At 43.1% G+C, this 14404-nt stretch overlaps 1 long non-coding RNA gene across 3 annotated transcripts; it reads left to right on the forward strand.

Moving 5' to 3' along the window:
• The first annotated feature begins 194 nt into the window (after positions 1–194).
• Positions 195–14404, forward strand: LOC121103974. Of its 3 annotated transcripts, none has more exons than XR_005836290.1 (3): positions 195–295; positions 6556–6693; positions 13521–14404. It is a non-coding gene; the product is annotated as an uncharacterized LOC121103974 (long non-coding RNA). The 3 variants fall into 3 exon arrangements; XR_005836289.1 differs by lacking the exon at positions 195–295 and having other exon boundaries at positions 5833–6693; positions 13521–13634; positions 14053–14404; XR_005836288.1 differs by lacking the exon at positions 195–295 and having other exon boundaries at positions 5833–6693.

The raw sequence follows: 14404 nt of genomic DNA on the forward strand, positions 1-14404 counted from the left end.
CTAGTGTGATTCACAGAAGTACGTGAGAGCAGTTTGAGCGCACAGTATCCTCAGCGATGTTCGTGGCTGGGGCTGCAGGGCTGACGCCGAGCTCCCCGGACCTGGCTTGCAGCCCTGTATAGCACCCTAAATCCTCCGTTTTTCAGCGTCTCTGGCTGCTGGTGTTCCTTTCAGAGAGCACACTATTGCCTTCTGCTGTGATGGATGCCTGTGGCCTGCGGAAACTGCCTCTGATTATGCTATGCTAAGCTCATACCAGGTGATCGAAAAGTGTTCAGATGCTGAATGAATCCAGGTATGTCCCGAAGTAATGGAACAATTGAAATGTAGGGCTTCCATGGGTCAAATGGCATGAAAAATGGAAGGCATCCATGGGAATAGAAAGCAGCTGAACACAATGGGGGAGGACAGCCCGTCCCTGGTTGCGGCTCTTAGCCATCGACGAACGAAGGCTGCTGTTAACGTCTTCTGGCATCACGCTTTTTAGGGAAGGAGCCGGTGCAGGTGGGAGGGATATCTGAGTGTGCAAAATTAGTTCAGGCTTGCATCTCTAGGGGGAAGAAAAGAGTACAGTAGCCTTGGTTTGAATATCCTCGGGTCCTTTGAAGTTCCCATTTTGGAGGACAGCAGTGATGTGTCCCCATGAAGAAAGACCAAGGAGAGTCTACCCAGCCAGAGACACTGAGCCCTCCTTAGGCAAATTGGTGTTGATGAAAAAAATCCTTTTCTCCCCCTTTCTTTTTCTCCTCCCTCCCTCCCTCCCTCCCTCCCTCCCTTCCTTTCTTCCTGACCCTTTTCTACCAAGATAGATATCTACCAGCTGATATTCTTGGGAAAGAGGGCTTCTGGCATCTGAGGGTCAGAGTTAGCCCTAACGGTAATTTCTTTTCTTTTTAAGATTTATTTATTTATTTTAGAGAGAGAGAGAGCATGAGTGAGAGGGGCAGAGGGAGAGGGAGAGAGAATCTCAAGCAGACTCTGTGCTGAGTGAGGAGCCGACATGGGGCTCCATCTCACCACCCTGAGATCACAACCTGAGCTGAACCAAGAGTCAGATGCTTAACCAACAGTGCCCCCCAGGCGCCCTGTCCCTAAGGGTAATTTCTAAGGTCTCTTCCCTCTCAGCTTTATTGAGATATCATTGACAGATACCATTATGTAAGTTTAGGGTGTACAAGGCATTGATTGGATATATTTATACATTGCAAAGTGACCACCACCATACCATTAGCTAACATCTCCATCTTGTCACCTAATTACCATTTCTTTTTTGTGATGAGAACATTTAAGATCCACTCTCTTAGCAACTTTCAAGTATGTAGTACAGTATTAGTAACTGTAATCACCAGGCTGTACATTAGATTTCCCAGAACTTATTCATCTTATAACTGTAAATTTCCACGCTTTGAACAACATCTCCCTGTTTCCTCCAAGGCCTTTTTTTTTTTTAAGATTTTATTTATTTATTTGACAGAGAGAGAGACAGCCAGCAAGAGAGGGAACACAAGCAGGGGGAGTGGGAGAAGGAGAAGCAGGCTCCCAGCAGAGGAGCCTGATGTAGGGCTCGATCCCAGGACCCTGGGATCACGCCCTGAGCTGAGGGCAGATGCTTAACAGCTGAGCCACCCAGACGCCCCTCCAAGGCTTTTTTTAAAAAAAATTATTTGTTTCAGGGTTATAGGTCTGTGATTCATCTGTTGTACACAACACCCAGCGCTCACCACAATACATACCCTCCCCAATGTCCATCACCCAGCCACCCCATCCCCCCACAGCCCCCCTCCACTCCAGCAACCCTCAGTTTGTTTCCTAAGATTAAGAGTCTCTTATGGTTTGTCTCCCTCTCTGGTTTTGTCTTGTTTCACTTTTTCCTCTTTTCCCCTATGATCCTCTGCCTTATTTCTTAAATTCCGCATGTCAGTGAGATCATATGATAATTGTCTTTCCCTAATCGACTTATTTTACTTAGCATAATACCCTCTAGTTCCATCCACGTCATTGCAAATGGCAAGATTTCTTTTTTGATGGCTGCATAATATTCCAGTGTGTGTGTGTGTGTGTGTGTGTGTGTGTGTGTGTGTGTGTGTGTGACATCTTCTTTATCCAGTCATCTGTCGATGGACATCTGGGTTCTTTCCATAGTTTGGCTATTGTGGACATTGCTGCTATAAACATTGGGGTTCAGGTGCCCCTTCGGATCACTACATTTGTATCTTTGGGGTAAATACCCAGTTGTGCAATTGCTGGGTTGTAGGGTAGCTCTATTTTCAACTTTTTGAGGAACCTCCATGCTGTTTCCCAGAGTGGCGGCGCCAGCTTGCATTCTCACCAACAGTGTAAGAGTTCCCTTTTCTCCACACCCTCACCAACATCTGTCATTTCCCGACTTGTTAATTTTAGCCATTTGGACTGGTGTGAGGTGGTTGATCTCACTGTGGTTTTGATTTGTTATTCCCTGTTGCTGAATGATGTTGAGCACTTTTTCATGTGCTCCAAGGCCTTTTTGAGCAATCAAACCACCTACATATTGTTAATTAATTAATTTAAGACAGAATAAACCATGTGAGCACATCTGCAATCCAATATTTTAAATTGGATCACAGGTACTTAACTCCCACAATCACTACTGTACAATGGCAATTGGCGTAAACTCCATGTGAATTGCTCTCTGTACGCAGCTGCATTATTCAAATCTCTATAGGACTTGCTACATATCTCAAGTATGTATTTATAAAAATAAGAACTATGTGCTCAAGATTCATCCTTACTTCTCCTAATGCCTTCTTAACCAGAAGATTATTCAGTCTTGCTGCTTTCTTCAGCTGTCCACCTACTCATGGAAATCTGTCTTACATTGAACTTCCTTGTAGCAGATTTTTGTTCTTCTTTGGAAATCCCACTGCTCTGCTGTTGGTGTAATGGTCTGACATTCATCAAGAAACTTGTTATCGGAGAGATATGCTTTCAAATCCTAATTTATCTTGTGTGGCCTACCGCCATGTGCTATTGAATTTCCTAGGAATTATGACAGGGGAGGAAAGAATTTTTACTGGTAAAAGGGGAAACTGGGTACCAAGCTTGGTGTGAGGATATTTTTTGACCAAAGGGAGGAAATAAGTTGGTGCATGCTCAAAATCTTTATCATCACTGGGGTCTTCTTGCCTTTTTTTTCTTTTTCAAAATCCAGTCCCCTCATCCTCACTTATCATAAGAGAAATGCCAATTAAATTCACACTGAGATAACATCTCTCACCTATCATATCAATGAAGATCAGAACTTTGAAAACATAATGGGTTGGTCATGCTGGAGTGAAATATAATAATATTATCTTGTACATTGTTGGTTGGAATACAAAATGGTTACACCTCCAATGGAGGAGAATCTGGCAATACCGAGGAAAGTTTCATAGGCACTCGACCCCCAATAGAATCATCTCACTTCCATTTTGTTGTACCTAATGAAATGAATAATTCAGGCAAAAGTAGTCAATGGGTGAAAATTTTAGGCAAATGTTTGATAATGACCTTTACAAGGAAGAAATCAATCTGTCACCACCTGAACCTACTGATCAGTCAGCATAACTAAGAGTGGGACAACTAGACATTGAATGACCATGAACTTGAAGCAGCAGGAAACACACAGCCCCACTATGAAGTGTACTTTCAGAACATGTTGAACTTGAAATAAATCAAGACTTTTTAACTAAATTCTATTTATGAGACCATAATGAGGAAGCAGACAGACAAAATCCAGTATGTGGGACATTTGGTAGGAACAACTAACATGGTTTCTTCATAGGTCAACATCATAAAAACTGAGTTAGAGAGTGTGGGGGGGAGGCTGCTCTATGTGAAAAGAGATTTATGACACATAAAACCAATGTAACATGAGGATCTTGTTTAGATCCTGGTTTGAAAAAAACAAATACAAAGAAGTTTCCTGCCATTGGGGAAATTTAAATATCGATGGGATAGTAGATGACACCAAGGAAATATTGTTGATTCTGTTAGGTGTAGTAATAGCATTGTGCTTATGTGAGAAAATATCCATAGCTGGGTGATGGTGAGGTTCATTATATTAGTGGCTCTGTTTTTGTAAGTGTTGAAAATTTTTTTATGACAAAGTCTTCCATTCTCATGTTATTTTGATCCATGTCACCTTTGCGAATAGCTGCACAGTACACAGCAACATCTTTAATTTCTTACGTGGATTCCCCTTTCTTTCATCCACAGCAATCAAAGCCTAGAGTCATGTTTGTAGAACGTGATTCTATCCCTTTAGCCATAGTTGATTGGACCAAGGGTAGGCTGCTGACCCAAGATGAACTAGCCAGAGATCTGAACCAAGGAATTTGGAGGAAATGAAGAAAAGAAGGAAGAGAGAGGAATAAGAATGCAAATGAGTTCTCTAGGAATGGACCTAGCAGACAGGAGAAGAGAGAGAACTGGTCCACAAAATAAAGAATGAAGTAGACTCATGGAGAGAAGCAGAGTCAAGAGACAGTCCTACTAAAGCAACTTACTGAATGGAAAAAATATTTGCAAATCATGTATCTAATAAGGGACTAGTATCTGAATATATAAAGAATTCATACAACTCAATAGCAAAAAACCAACTAGTCCAATTTCAAAATGGGAAAGGGACCTGAATAGACATTCTTCCAAAGAAAATGTACAAATGGCCAACAGGTACATGAAAAGGTGCTCAACATCACTAACCATGGGAAATGTCAATCAGAACCACAACAAGGTATCACCTCACACCCATTAAAAGGGCCATCACCAAAAGACAAGAGATAACAAATGCTGGTGAGCATGTGGAGAAAAGGGAATCCTTGTGCACTATTGGTGGGAATATAAATGGGTACAACCACTATGGAAAGAAGTATGGAGGTTCCACAGAAATCCAAAAATAGAACTACCATATGATTCGGCAATTCTACTTCTAGGTATATATCTGAAGGAGATCAGTATGTTGAAGAAATATGTGCACCCCCAAGTTCGTTGCAGCCTTATCTGTAGTAGCGAAGACATGAAAAGAATGTAAGTGTCCATCGACAGATGAATGGATATAGAACTTGTGGTATATATACACAACGGAATATTATTCAGCCATTAAAAAGAAGGAAATCTTAACATTTGCAACAACGTGGCTGGAGCTTGAGGGCATTATGCTGAGTGAAATGAGTCAGGCAGAGAAAGAAAAATACTGTATGATCTCACCTATATATGGAATCTAAGAAAAAAAAAAACCTCACAGAAAAAGAGATCAGACTTCTGTTTACCAAAAGTAAGGGGTGGGGGAATCAGATGAAGGTGGTCAACAGGTATAAAGTTCCAATTACAAGATAAGTGAGCACTGGGGATATAATGCATAGCATGGTGACCGTGGCTAACACTGATGTACGGTATGTCGGGAAGTTATTAAGAGAGTGGATCTGAAAAGTTCTCATCACAAGGAAAAAATATTTTTTCTTTTTCTTTTTTTTAATATCTATGAGATGATGGATATAAACTAGACTTATGACAACAATCACTTTACTATATATGTAAGTTAAGTCATTGTGCTGTACCCTTACACTTACACAGCGCTGCATGTCAATTATATCTCAATAAAACTGGAAGAAAACAGAGAGACACAGGCCTACTTAGGTTCCCCGGGATTTTTATTTCCTCGATCCAGTGATTTCTTAGGTCTGGCTACATACACTCTTGCTTTTGGGGTTTTGTCATTTTTAAAAAATGTTTTATTTAGTTTCCATTTAGTTAACGTACAGTGTAATATTAGTTTCAGGTATGCAATATAGTGATTCAACACTTCCACAAACACCTGGTGCTTATCACAAGTGTGCTCCTTAATCCCCATCACCTGTTTCACCCATCCCCCCACCTACCTTCCCTTCTAGTGACCATCAGTATGTTCTCCAGAGTTAAGAGTCTGTTTCTTGGTTTGCCTTCCCCTCTCTTGAGCTTTTCATCATTTTAGTACATTCTCCTTTTGTCATAAGCTACCTGGCATTTGTTTTTATTTTCTACTAAGGATGTCAAATAAATCCAGCCTTACATGGAAAATTCTGATGTCAAGTCCAAGAGAGCATAAGGCTAAATATGAGCTACATAGTTACATGAATAAGTAGCCATATAGAAACTAGACAGTGGGTGTCAAGGCCAGAAGATCCAGGTGATCATTGGCCACAGCAGCATGGTGGGTGCTTACATAGTGCTTATTACAAGATGCCTTGTTTGGGCAGACAGTTAGTTCCTGGTATCTTATTTTAGAACATAGCACTCTGTCTCTTTCAATAGCTAACCCATCACACCAGCATTATTCACTGAACACGCTCTAAGGAGGAATCCTAGTATTTCTGAGCTCTCCGGACATTAAAGGCAGAATCAGCTATGTGAGTGGTGTAGTAGGGTTGTTGATGGCATTGAATGAAGATATATTCATAATGCGCCTGGCACATAGTTAGGGCTCAGTTGGCTGTTACTGTTTGTATGTAAGAAATTCCAGGCAAGACTGTCCTTCTTTTGTCTGGTGTGTGTCTGGATGAGATGCCTAGACCTTTGGCAATCATCCTGGGACCATAGGAGCCAGGCTGCCTGCTGAGAAGGATGGAGTGGAGAAAGAGAGAATCTGGGTCCTTGACGATTGCACTGAGCTGCTTTACTCTCCTCTGGACTTTCAGTCAGGTAAGAGAATAAATTTCCTTCCCATTTAAGCATTTGAATTGGGGCTCCTTGTTGCAGCAAAAAGGGATTCTAATAGTATAAAGACATATGGCTTTGGATTTTTAAATTACTTTGAATACTATCTCCATTGATTTGGGGATTATAATTATTCATCTATAATTGGAATTAATTACTCATTGAGATGTAATTACTCCATCTACTAATAGTGTGTCAAAGTTTCCACAACAATGTTGAACTTCCACTGCTTTTTTGATTTCCTCAAACCTTGGCTTATCAGCTTTCCTTCAGTCTCTCTACTACAGATTACCCCCCATCTCTCCTCCCGTCAATCTTTAAATAAATTTTTAAAAGCCATGTTATACAAATGGCTAACAGACATGGGGAAAAAATGCTCAACATCACCAGCCACCAGGGAAATACAAATCAAAACCACAAGGATATACTACTTACACCAGCTAGAATGGCCAAAATTAACAAGACAGGAAACAACAAATGTTGGCGAGGTTGTGGAGAAAGGGGAACCCTCTTATACTGTTGGTGGGAATGCAAGCTGGTACAGCCACTCTGGAAAATGGTATGAAGTTCCCTTAAGAAGTTAAAAATAGAGCTACCCTATGACCTAGCAATTGCACTACTAGGTATTTACCCCAAAGATACAGATGTAGTAAAAAGAAGGGGCACTGTACCCCAATGTTCATAGTAGCAATGTCCACAATAGCCAAACCGTGGAAGGAACTGAGATGCCCTTCAACAGATGAATGGATAAAGAAGATGTGGTTCATATATACAATGGAATATTACTCAGCCATCAGAAAGGATGAATACCCACCATTTGCATCGACATAGATAGAAGTGGAGGGGATTATGCTAAGTGAAGTAAGTCAAGCAGAGAAAGACAATTATCATATGGTTTCACTCATATGTGGAACATAAGGAATAGCAGGGAGGACCACAGGGGAAGGGAGGGAAAACTGAATGAGAAGAAATCAGAGAGGGAGACAAACCATGAGAGACTCTGGACTCCAGGAAAAAAACTGAAGGTTACAGAAGGGTGGGGGCCAGGTGATGGGTATTAAGGAGGGCACGTGTTGGGATGAGCACTGGGTGTTATATGCAACTAATGAATCATTGAACACTACAACAAAAACTTATGATGAACTATATGCTGGCTAACTGAACACAATAAAAATAAAATAACAAAATAAAATAAAAGCCATGTTATAACGATTGATTATGGAAAATAACAGTTTGGCATTAAATTAGTATTTACCTATTTACACATACCTATGACATACGGGTAAACTTTTGAGCTATTTAATAGGTGAATACAGGTCGTACAGTTGACCCCACACAACATGCGTTTGAACTATGCTGGTTCACATATATACACGATTTTTTTGTTAAAACAGTACAGTACTATAAATGTATTTTCTCTTTCTTATGATTTCCTTAATGACATTTTCTTTCCTCTAGCTTATTTATTGTAAGAATATCATACATAACACATACAACATACAAAATATGTGTTAATTGACTGTGTTATAGGTAAGACTTCTGGTCAACAGTAGGCTATTAGTAATCAAGTTTTGGGGGAGCCAAAAGTTATGTGCAGGTTTTGACTACATGGGGGGGGGTGTCCGTACCCCTAACCCTTGTGTTGTTCAAGGGTCAACTATATATTCATTTCACTGCTGTAACTCTTTTATATGTTGGAAAATCATTTTTATATGCATTGCTTTATTTTAAAATTGCAATATTCAGGAGTAAACAAAGTGAAAAAGAAATCCCTAGAGTGCAAACAAAAATCTCAAAAGGGGCTAAGAGACTCCAGTCAAATATAAAAGGTAAACCTGGCGAGTATAAATTTTAGAAGAAGATATGATTCGGAAGTGTGCTCATTAGGCAAGTAAACATTAGGTAGCTTTTGCTTTTTTTATCCCCATACAGTTTACTTTAAGTGAACAGGTTTGAGTTTTGTTGGAACAACATGAAAGACCCTGGGGTTAAAATCCTTTTCCTGCAACAAGGCTTTGTTGCTGGGCTAATTCGCTGTAAAGAGGATCACCTCTGCAATGTAAAGGCCGGTGAGTGGAGAGAGAAAAGTTGAGGCTATCTACTTCATCATCCACAGGAGAAACTTGGAGTTACTTCCGGAGGGAACCAGATTTGTTAGGTGTATTAGTTTCTTACTGCTGCTGCAACAAATTGCCACCAACTGAGTGCCTTAAAACAACACAAATTCATAATCTCAGTCCTCTTAGGCCAGAAGTCTGGCAGCCTCGACTGGGTCTCTGCTTACCTTTTCATAAGGCCCGAGTCAAGATGTCAGCCTGTGTTCCTTCTTGGAGGCTCTGGGCGGGGGGGAGTCCATATTCTTGCTCATTCAGGTTGTTGTGGAGTTCAGTTTCATGCAGTTGTAGGACTTGCAGCCCACTTTCTTGTTGACTGTCAATTGAGGACTACTCCCAGATTCTAGAGTCTTTCTGCATGTCCTGGCTCGTGACCTCTTTCGTCCGTCCTCAAAATCAGCAATGGCAGGTCAAATCTCTCCCACACTTCATACACTTCCTCTGCCTCCCTCCTCTGATCTCTAACCACCAACTGTGTTCTACTTTTATGAACACTTAGGATTCCACTGTACCCATCCAACAATCCAGGATAACCTCCTTACTTTAAGTCAACTGATTAGCAGTCAGTGTTCATTCCATCTGCAAAGTTCCTTTTGTCAAGTAACTTAACATATATACAGGATCCAGGGCTTAGGAGGTCATTATTCAGTTATCACATTAGAGACATGGTCAAAGGAAGAGCTAGAATTGAAAGTTACCAAGGCAAATGTCAGCAACCATCAGAAGAAAAAACAAAACTATGGTGGTTAAGTGGTCAGCTTGAGGAAGTGGCAGATGTCTGCCTTGATGCCCAGGTGTTTGATAGGGCCTTGTCTTCTCTACCACCTTTTTAGCTGTATTTCCTGGCCCTTGGTGGAAGCCCAGCCCCTGAGATGGGGAGCAGTGATATGCCCCCTGAGAGATCTCAGTAGGAAGGAAATTATAATTATTGGCCATTTCCAGCTCCAGCCACAGTCTAACTGGGAATACTAGTTTCTGCCTGGCATTTTTTTTCTTTTAATAAACAGCTAATTCTATTTTTTAAAAAGATTTTATATATATGAGAGAGAGAGAGCACAAGCAGGGGAAAGGGCAGAGGGAGAGGGAGAAGCAGACTCCCCGTTGAGCAAGGAGCCCGACATGGGACTCAATCCCAGGCCCCAGGATCATGACCTGAGCTAAAGACAGACACTTAACTGACTGAGCCACCCAGGCGCCCTCTGCCTGCCATTTCTCAGGGTTCCCATGTGTGTGGCAGCAAGAGACAGTCTTGTAGAAGTTTATCTTCTGTGCTTACAAGAAATAATTTCACAAACTGAATCCCTCCTGCAGTGAACGGGAGTCTGGAAGAGCTGGTATCTCTTCCCCAAAGGCTCCTGCAGGAGAGCAGCTTCATACCATCAACTAATTTCTTGGGTGTCTATCTCTTGCTCTCGTCAGACCAAAAGAAAAATAGCAGAAAACATCAGCCTGAGTGATACTGAAAGACTACAGACACTCCCCTCCCCCAATTCTGCTCCATCCAGCACAGCATTCCAATTGTGTTAAAAGGCCCACATCACTTTAAAGGCCTCTAGAACATTCTCAGATTTTAATCTGTGGGGCTTCAGTATGTGGGGACATAAAGAAAATCACCGATGACAAGTTTGGGAAGGTCTCCTCAAGGCCTTGGGGACTGGATGACTCTTATTAAAAGTGGCCCCTCTGTGCCGCTGACATGGCCGGTGGGGCCAGAGCACTTCCTGAGAGGAATTTTCATTCCCTCCCTGTTTTAATTTCTTGGGGCTTCCATGAGAAAGTACCAAAAACTGGGTGGATGACAGCAGCAGAAATTTATTTTCTCACAGAAGCTAGAAGTCTGAAGCCAAGGTTTTGTCAGGACCATGCTTCCTCTGAAACCCGTAAGAAGAGTCCTTCCATATTTCTCCTAGCTTTTGGTGTTTGCCAGGAATCCTTATCATTCCTTGGCTTGTAGACACATCACTCCAAACTCTGCTCCAAGGTCATCCGTGAGGTTCTCCCTGTGTGTTTCTGCTGTGTCTCTTCTCCACTTCCTATAGGGACTTCAGTCAGATTGGCTTAAGGACCCATCCTACTTCACTATGACTTCATGTTAATTAATGACATCTGCCATGACCTTATTTCTATATAAGGTCATATTCTGAAGTTCCAGGCCAGACATGAATTTTACTTCCCTCCTCCCCAATTCTTTCACTTCCTCCTTCCTCCTCTTCTAAACCTCTGGCTGGCTTCTGAGATGAGCTCCATCCAAAGAGAAACTGCAGAAGTGAAGCCCAAGGCCCTCAGAGAAACTCCAGAGCAGAGAAGGGATTCATCTCAGTGACCAAAACGCACTTATGGATGGATCCTGGCAGATGGTTGAGTGACCTCAGATGACCTATTTCTATTTCCATTTTGTGTCTCAGGGGCCGGGATTAGAAGACTCTGCAGAACTATCTGGAATCTTTTCTGTTTTCTTTTCCCTTCATTTCTATTTCCTTTTCTTGTGGAATGACATAGGGAGGCCCCTGTTTGTTCTTCTCATTTTCTAGACACTATTGCTTCCAACAGGACAGCTAACAGAGCGTCCAGTTACATTGGAAGCCACTGTCTTTGAGAACAGGGCTTAGTGCTATACTTGAGGCTCCTGGAAGGGAAGAGGAGAGAGCAGACACACAGGTGGATGCCAATAGGACTGGGGGGTGGAGGTGGTCTGTGTCCCAGGAAGGGTCTGTCCTCCGTGACTCCTCAGTCTCTGCAACCTGGACCAGGCCTACACCTGCGCAGTCTTAAACCCCATGTGATCTCCCGCCATCCCTTCCTGGAAGCCTTGTGCCCATGACCGTCCCTTCTAGCATCTCTGGGACCCTTGAGAAATGCTCTGAGAAGGCATGGAGAGTGCTGAGAAAGGGACACGCACACACACACGCACACACACTTGCGCGAGCACACACGCACACACCCTTCACGTGAGCGCTCTGCCCTCTTTCTGTCTCCTTTTTTTTCAGGTTTCAAGGCAGTTGCAGGTACTTCCTGCCCAATGATGTGGATTCTCCTGGGAAAAGTGCTTTTATTTCTTGTGATCCTGGGTATCTTGGGAATTTGGCACATCCAAGCGTGGTGGTGTTTTAAAATATAGTGTATTAATAGGAAAGTAAGATTCAGTAAGGCTCACAGATTGGGAGATGATTGCTGCTGAAAAAAGTTTACTCCTCACAGTTCCCAAGGGGAGGGGTCATGCCACTCCATGGGAGACAGAGATGGGGGACAAAGAAAAGCACTGTGGTAGGTCAAAGGGCAGGAGAAAGGGAGGAACCCCAGGCCAGAGCCTTTATCGTGGTTTCGCTGGGCAGGGACAGGCAAGGCAGGACTGGGATTGGCTAGTTTGAATAATGTCAGCGGCTCTGAGGCAAAGGGGTTGTGGCTAGTTAGTTGCCTGGTACCTGGCCCTGAGGGTGGACAGGGCTGAGGTGAGATCAAGGAGGGGGTGGGTGGGAGTGTGGGTTCTGGAGTGGTTGGTTTGCATTTGAAAAACAGGGCAAACTGTTTACCAGGCTAGTCCTGGGCGGGGGGCAGTCCCTCCAGGGTCAGCAAGGCCCCCAAGGTCAAAAGATCAGAATATAGAAAATGAAAAGACATTAATACAAATATTCTCCAAATCTGTTTGATTTCCCCGGGGCAACGAGTGGTCAACATGGTGAGTTCGGAGAGATTTTCTGGACAGGAGGCCGTTGCCTAAATTAGTTACTCAGTCACCCAAACGTACTAATAATAGTAGGAGCCTAAGGAGCTTCTCCCAAGTGTAGAATGCTATTTTACTTGGGGACTTCTGGGACATTGCAGCTGCCTGATTGGCTGACACAGGAGTAAGTGGAGTCTAACACAGCTTCCACTGGACCCCTCCCCAACACCTGAAATTTAGGTAGAATTACCTCAATTCCCCAAGTCCATGCCCTGAGGAAGCTTCTGTAATGTTTTGTAAATTCCTAGAGACTTACTTTCTCATGATTCCCTTGGCCTCTAAGCTCCTGGGCTCCCCATCCTCCCCCAGCCCTGCCCCACGTGGCGCCAGAAAGCCATACTGCAACTCTTTTGCCAATACCCTTCCCTGCCAAAATCAAAACTCACTGTAAGAAAGGATCAGTGAACAAGGTCGAATTTACTGAAGATTTGGCGAAGGAGGTGGAGGAGGAGAGGTTTTGCCTGGCATGCTCCACAAGTAACAGAAACCCGTTTAGCTGCTCTGATCCCCAGAGTGTCTTCTCACCCAGCCCATCCCTCAGGCGCTCTCTGACCCCTTCCTTATACCCAGTGATGGGCAAATCAATCAAGCAAACAAAAACAGGAGGGAAAGGAGACAAGAAAACTCAAAAAAGATGACATCGTTGAGTTGTACATGAAATGTGCTGAGGGTACATTTAGTAATATTTTGAATCCTACAAATTCAAAACAGTGTGGCACGAATGAGTAAATATTCTCTAAAATCTCAATCAGTGCAAATCCCCCTAAATTGGAAAGATTCATCAAGAGTTGGATAATTACAACGCTGGTGAATATGAATTATGCACCATGTTTATGCTAGCCCATGTTGGCGTTCATGTTAAAATCTCAGCATCACTTTCCAGTAGCCATACTGTGCCACTCTCCTGTCTTGGTTCCGTCAGGCTCCTATAACAAAAATTCCCTGGACTGGATGACCTAAACAATTTATTCTCACAGATCTGGAGGCTGGAAGTCTGAGATCAAGGTGCTGGTCCATTTGGTGTCCTGTGAAAATCCCCTTCCTGATTCACAGACAGCAGGCTTCTCGATGTGTCCTCACAAGGGGAACGGGTGAGAGTTCTCTGGGGTCTCTTTTATAAGGGACAGTAATCACACTCCTCACCCCCTCATGACCTAACCAACCTCCCAAAGGCCCCAACTCCTGATACCATCATCTGAGGGATTAGGATTTCAACATGTGATTTGGGGGGGGACACAAACATTCAGTCCACACCAGTACTATAATGTGTGCTGGCTTGTTTGCAAGATGGCCACATGTTTTTCTTCCCCTCCTGTGGGAGAAAGCCTTTTCCCCACTGAGAGGAGGAATCTATTCCCCTGCTGTTTTGAATATGAGCCGATGTGGCTGCTTTGACAACAAAAATGCAAAGTCACATGAGGTGACTTCCGAAGCTAGGCCCTAAGAGGCAGCTCCCAAAAAGATCTCTTGGACTATTTGTTCAGGAGGTAACTAGTCACTGTGAAACAGCTTGGCTGTCCTGAGACTGTCATACTGCGAGGGAGCCCATCTGAGTCACTGGGAGAGAGATGCTCTTCGCCCCAGCTGTTCCCAACATCTGAGGTGTCAGATGGAAGAGAGAAGACGCCTTCAGATGACGCCATCCGCACCCGCCATCTCATTGCAAGCATATGAGGGACCCGAAGGAAGAACTGCCCATCGACCCTCAGAACCATCAGAAGTAATAGTACATCGTTGTTTTAGACCCTGAACTGTTAGAGTGTTTGGTTATGAAGCAAGAAATAATTGAAACACGATGTGAATTACGTGACATCTCGCACATTTTCATGGAGGTGCCATAAAGTATTCATTGCCTATCCTA

This window comes from Ursus maritimus, unplaced genomic scaffold, assembly GCF_017311325.1.
Source record: "Ursus maritimus isolate PB19 unplaced genomic scaffold, ASM1731132v1 scaffold_2, whole genome shotgun sequence".
Taxonomy (NCBI): Eukaryota; Metazoa; Chordata; class Mammalia; order Carnivora; family Ursidae; genus Ursus; species Ursus maritimus.